At 41.2% G+C, this 6,000-nt stretch overlaps 1 protein-coding gene across 7 annotated transcripts in view; it reads left to right on the top strand.

The window, feature by feature from the left end:
- The first annotated feature begins 4,727 nt into the window (after positions 1-4,727).
- Positions 4,728-6,000, top strand: part of grm3 (glutamate receptor, metabotropic 3) — a 37,960-nt gene continuing 36,687 nt past the window's right edge. For 2 of the 7 annotated variants that reach the window (XM_044194745.1, XM_044194750.1), the window contains exon 1: positions 4,728-4,876. The gene's annotated coding sequence lies outside the window, so the exon portion shown is untranslated. The remainder of the gene's footprint in view (positions 4,877-6,000) is intronic. The other 5 variants (XM_044194749.1, XM_044194751.1, XM_044194747.1 and 2 more) reach the window with 4 other exon arrangements.

Raw genomic sequence — 6,000 nt, 5'->3', positions numbered from 1 at the left:
GTATATATTTGGTCAGATGGGTCAACAAAACATTGGACATTGGCATTTTTAACCATGACTAAGAAGGTCCCCTAACCCAGTTAAAGTAGTTATTTTAACCCAACCCTAACCAAGTAATTTTTGTGCCTAAACCTAACCAAACTTTAACCACAGCGGTGTCATAGGCACTGACAAATGTCCTTGCGATAGAGGTATTGGATTAGAAAACAGTGTAATTCTGGGTTGTGGAGGTTGTGCATTGACCCTCCATCATCCTCCTTTTTTTTTGGTCGCAACCTTGCAACCCATCCACAATTTCTCACAAAAACACACACACAAAGAAATGTTGCAAATAGGACTGCAATATTCAGGCCGCAATAATCACAAAAACACTCCACGAGTACCTGTTGGGAGTGACAAACTGCAGTGTTTGCTCTAAGAAATTGGGTTAGGGTTCTGTCTAAAATGAGAGGGAGCATCAACCAACTGAAAAAACTGACATTGGCTCTAAAACTAAGATTGATAGAAATCTTTAGAAGCACAAAGGTGGTGACATTATTCTTTGACATCTAGTTCCAAATGAGGTTATAAGTCAATACTTATCTGGCTTCCGAAGCCAAAACGGCATTAAAATTATTATGTACTGTATGGTTACAGTGAGTTAATTAAATTATAAGTGAGTGAGTGAGTGAGTGATCCTGTGTGTGTGTGTGTGTGTGTGTGTGTGTGTGTGTGTGTGTGTGTGTGTGTGTGTGTCATGTGTCAGGGCCTTTGCTTACGGTTGCATTGATTCGGCCTCTCCTTCCTCTCATCCATGCACTCTTATTGTCAGAATGCTGCTGCAGATCGCCTCATATCATTAATCAATTATTCACCAGTAGCCTGTTAATGTTTAATGAGTGAGGCTGCTGCGGTCAATTACTAATGAATTGTGGTCATGGTGGGAAAGCTCAGAGGAGAGGCCACTGTACACAGTCTGTTTATGTATTCACATGTTGTGTGCATGTACATATACATGCAAACACACCTGGAGTGTTTCTGCATTTGCATGTCTTAAGTATAACTTGATTACACAACAACTCTACAATTATTGTAGATCATCGTTTTTTGGTTTTTTACTGATTTTTAATAGCAGATTTTTTTAAAGCACATTGATTTACAGCACCCAGATTTTTTTTGTCCCCACACAATCAAAGGTTGTTGTGATTGCTGTCACAAGTTGCACAGTTCTCTGTTGTTTACAGTAAATGTGAAACTTGGGCAAGGAAAGCTCAGAAAATACTTCTCGTGACGAAAGAAAAAAATGGGGAAATGCAAATTAGCTCCTGATTTTGCACGAGTTCTTCAAAGAGAAAGCATTAAATGGTTAAACTACTGAATATTTATAGCACAAAAAAACAGCATTGGATTTTTCTTTCAGGATTTTTGTATAATTATATTGTTTTAAATTAAAAGTTCATCAGTTTTTTGTATTCAAAATAAACTATGATAAACGTGAGATTGTTTTACAATAATAAAGACAAAAGTGAACGATAAAACAGAAAGAAATTGTGAAAACGTGTTACAAGAAAAGCAAAACTTTTAGTTGTATCAGAAAAAACTATTTGTCCAGCTGATCTTACATAGCAAGTAAAGTTTGGGTGTAAAGCACCCTGGACAGAAGGTGTGTGAGGTGAGTCACTGCTCAATGAATGAAGCATTAATTTTTTGAGCGTAATTATGCATGTGTGTGTTTGTGCATGTGTCTGTGTGTGTTGGACTGGCGAGCAGACGAACATGAGATAGGTCAGTGCACGTCCTGTGAAGTGTGTGGTGCCTGCCGTCTGTTGGCCATGCCTCTGTAACCAGGATAATTAGAGACCAACCCCCCATTAGGAGCCATAAACAGCCCAAAACAACAATACCAACCATATGATATTCATACACACACACACACAAACACACATGTGTTTTTACCTAGTCATCTAAAACACATTCAGGGCAAATTTCATATGCGTCATGCTTAATTTCCAAATATAGCCATTGTTTTGATCCTTTGTGGATCATCAAACCATGATGATGTCTCTGCTTTTCTTATAGACTGTCTAGTCTATGGCCATTCTAAATTCACTATTTGGAAATTCTGAAACAGGTCTAATGGACCAAAGAGAGGGATGTCAAGCAGGCATGTGGATTTTATTTTTTAGTAGATTATACACTACAATATACGTTAAAGTCACTTTAACCTAAAGATTATAGATTATAGTCATAGCAGTTATAGTTAAAATTGTATTTATTGACCATAATTTTCACCTGTCTGACCATTTGTATGATGAAGAGTTTCTTACACGTCTATCTTATCTGGATGCTATTTTTTCTAGCTGGAATGAACTTAAACAGGATGACAGGGGCTGTCCGCAACCATATTCAATGTACGGGATAAAATTGAGGCTATCATAAAGAAGTTGAAGCTCTGATTAGACTGCATGAACAACAACAAAACAGATGCCGCCGTTGCAGTCAACTCGGTGTGATAGACAGTGTCAAACGCGACACAACAACGCACCTCAGCGAGCTGGCTGCACAACTGCGCAGGTACTTCCCCGAAACTGACGAATATAGGCTGTATATGTGTGTATTATAGTCATAATGAGTCAAAACTCCACATTATTAAAAGTCTTTTTGTCCACTTGGCCACATCACAAGTGACCACACTGACCAAAGCAAATGGAAGCTTGTGAGCTTGTGGTTGTAACTAGCCACGTTGTCTGACCAACACTGGGCACACTTCTAAGCACACTCACTCCTCTGTGTGAAGCTCCATCCATCATGAGGCCAAGACAGGACAGAAGACCATGGGAAATGAAGCATGGTTAATTCTATTAGCACGGGGACACAAACAATCTGTGGGGAATCAAAGAAGTAGGAAACATAATCCCAGTGGACCCACTTCCTGCTGCATAAGCTGGAGCAGTTCACCATGATGAAGCAAAATGTTAAATTCCTGCACTTGATATCAAAACACAAACTCACGGCCTAATGCCTGTAGATGGTTTCATATAGTGAGGTTCAAGATGTCCATATTTACCATATATCACACTGGTATCTATCTCTCTCCCCCAGTCATTCTTTTCTTTCTTTCTTTCTTTCTTTCTTTCTTTCTTTCTTTCTTTCTTTCTTTCTTTCTTTCTTTCTTTCTTTCTGTCTGCTTTTCGGCTGTGCTGTGCCTTGGTCTATGGGGAAAGGCACAAAGCTCTCTCGCTGAGGGACCCTTATGGGACAAAGCTGGCTTTCTGGGCTTTCTGCATATATGCAAGCCATGTAGACAATGAGGCCTTTATTAGAGTAGCCAGCATCTCTGAGCTGGAGCGGCAGGGATGAGGGATGAAGTCCGGGAAAGCTGTGACTGACTCTGGGCGCTAGTGTGTGTGTGTGCACTTCCCACCTCATGCCTGTGCATGCATGTGTGTCACAGAGGTGTGAAGTGGATGCTCTTACGCTTACTTCTTCAGTCAACTAATCAATCTCTGCCCATCTGAAGCTTATTCTCAGAGACAGTATTCTTATGCCATGTGGTGTCACACAGTTGAACATGGAAAACATATGAGCTAGTCAGAAACGTCAGCCTCCCGTCGTCATACATCTGCATACAAAACAGGCAAAACAACATGCTGTGCCTGTAGCTGCAATCAAAAAACTGCTTTAAGCAACCCCTCAGACAGTGTATCTCTATGCACTTGACTAACTTTACAATACAGAAATCAGGCCTCTAGACTAAGCGCCTGTGTGTGTGTGTGTGTGTGTGTGTGTGTTTTGAGTAGAGAGAGAGGCCTGTGTGACTCAATCATGCGTGAAGAGGATTTTCTGTTCAATAGGAGCTGCACACTTGCATACTTGCATTCTAATGACTCCATGTGCATAATCATAAAAACAAGTATTGATGCACAGATGTGTACATGTACATGCACACACACACGCACACACACACACACCATTGAGTGCCACTGTTTCTGTTCTCATGATGGAACAATAGGGGGAAACGGGGAGAGAGAGACACCTAACTTATATATAGAGTGTATGTGTATGTGGTTGCCATGTATCATGCATCACGTCATGATAAAGGCTTCGGATGGAGACCTCTAGTCACAGCTCTAAGGGTGTTTGGATGTGCTGTATTTCTACAATTGAACCATGCAGCCAGTGCCAGTTTTTCAAATATGCCTGAACATGATGAAGCATGTTTGGTGCTGCTCTCACAATTTTTCTTTGCCACTGACATCATAGAGTGTAATACTGTGTTAAAACATTGATGGAGCTTGCATGAAATAAAAAAGGATGTGAAATTCTGTCTATTTCACTATATATGTTTAGAGTCAGATTGCAAAGACAGATGGATGTAGAGGGATTATGTACATCATTCTGCACCTCAAACACACATGTAAAACATCTGGAATCATCTCTCTCTCTCTCTCCTCCCTCTCTCAGTGAAGCTGGAGTTGTTGTTCTGAGTGGTAAACATGTGCTAAGGGGGGGTGAATGGCTAAGTTTTCTTTTTGTCCAATAAAAATGTCTCCTTGCCAGATCGATTGTTGTTGCTAGGAGACTGAAGCATCCTTTGGCAAGGGGCTACAGCTCTCCACGTCTGTTGTTTCCCTCCCCGTATCTCTCTCTCTCTCTCTCTCTCTCTCTCTCTCTCTCTCTCTCTCTCACTCGCTCTCTCTCACATGCACGCGCGCTCACATACACATACACATACACATACACACACACACACACACATCCATGGAGCTGGCGCGCAGAGCAGTGGCGCCCATCCTCTCTCTCAGTGCGACTCCTCCGAGGGATCAGGAGTAGACTAAGTCAAACTTCCAGCAGTTTAAGATTTGTACGCAACCTTTGAGGGATCCAAGTCGTCAAGGTAGGTCAAATATAACATATTCCTTTCTGGTGGGCAAATGTGTTGCAGTCTTAGATTTCGGGTTAGGCGACAGAGTGCAGTGAAAAATTGTCAGTCCGGGACCGTTCGAGCGCACGTCAGCCAATCCTACGGTGGGGAACAATTTGCTTTGAACTTTGCGCAGAATTTAAACACCCAGTTGCACTGCATAAATGTGGTGCCTATGTATTTCTTTTAATCAGATGCTCCTACTGATCGCGGGTTGTGATAAAGAAAAAAGCCCTGGTAGCTTATCTCTGCACCAGATGCACGATAGAGATACAGAATGTGAAACAAAGAGTATCTGCAGTTGGGTATTTTACGCTGCGTGGAGAAGTTATTTGGGTTCAGATAGACCGCACCAAAGCATGTCCCGCGGCTTTAAGCTTCCTGGGGGGAAAAAAGATGGGCGGGTAGTGTGTCTCTGGAAACAGGCATACAGGTGGATCTAACCGAATACCGGTCACGGTTTATCAGTGCAATGCCTTTCCGTTCGCTTCTAAACAACCACTCCACACCTTGCGCCAGAGGAGAGGCGCGTGGACCTGTACTAACGCTACATCAGGACCAAAACGTCTGTGTCCACATAAGATGTTACGTACACAGACTTTAGACATATTGATGCACCAGCAGTTTCAGATTTTTCACTGACAGTCAAGCTTTAAGGTGTGATAGAACTTGGACTCAGTTAATGGATGGAACATAATTCCTGCATATAAGCCACATGTTGTCCCCAAAATGGTTTTACTTTGCACTCCAACTCCAAATAGCATATTTGAATTCTGAAGACTAGCTAAACATGAAGGCAGGTTTTTCTTTGTAACAATCTACAGTAAGCTTAGAGTGACCTTACCTTATTTACATAGTGTTCAAGTATTTCCTATTATTATTTTAAAAAATCAATACATTTAGTCATGCTTATATGTTTAGTGTCATAGTATATCTCCTTAGTGATCACAATGGCATGGTTTTTATGCACACTTCAGATGGTGTTAAGATACCATATTTCCTACCAAACCTATCAAAAGGTAAAACTTTACTGAAATGGCACGCAGCAGACAAGGATAACATAACATTCTCATTTTATCAGAGTCAAATATTTGCAT

The sequence above is a fragment of the Siniperca chuatsi genome, linkage group LG4 (genome assembly GCF_020085105.1).
Source record: "Siniperca chuatsi isolate FFG_IHB_CAS linkage group LG4, ASM2008510v1, whole genome shotgun sequence".
NCBI classification, from domain to species: Eukaryota; Metazoa; Chordata; class Actinopteri; order Centrarchiformes; family Sinipercidae; genus Siniperca; species Siniperca chuatsi.
The sequence above is the reverse complement of the archived record's forward strand: the minus strand, read 5'-3'. Positions and strand labels throughout refer to the sequence as shown.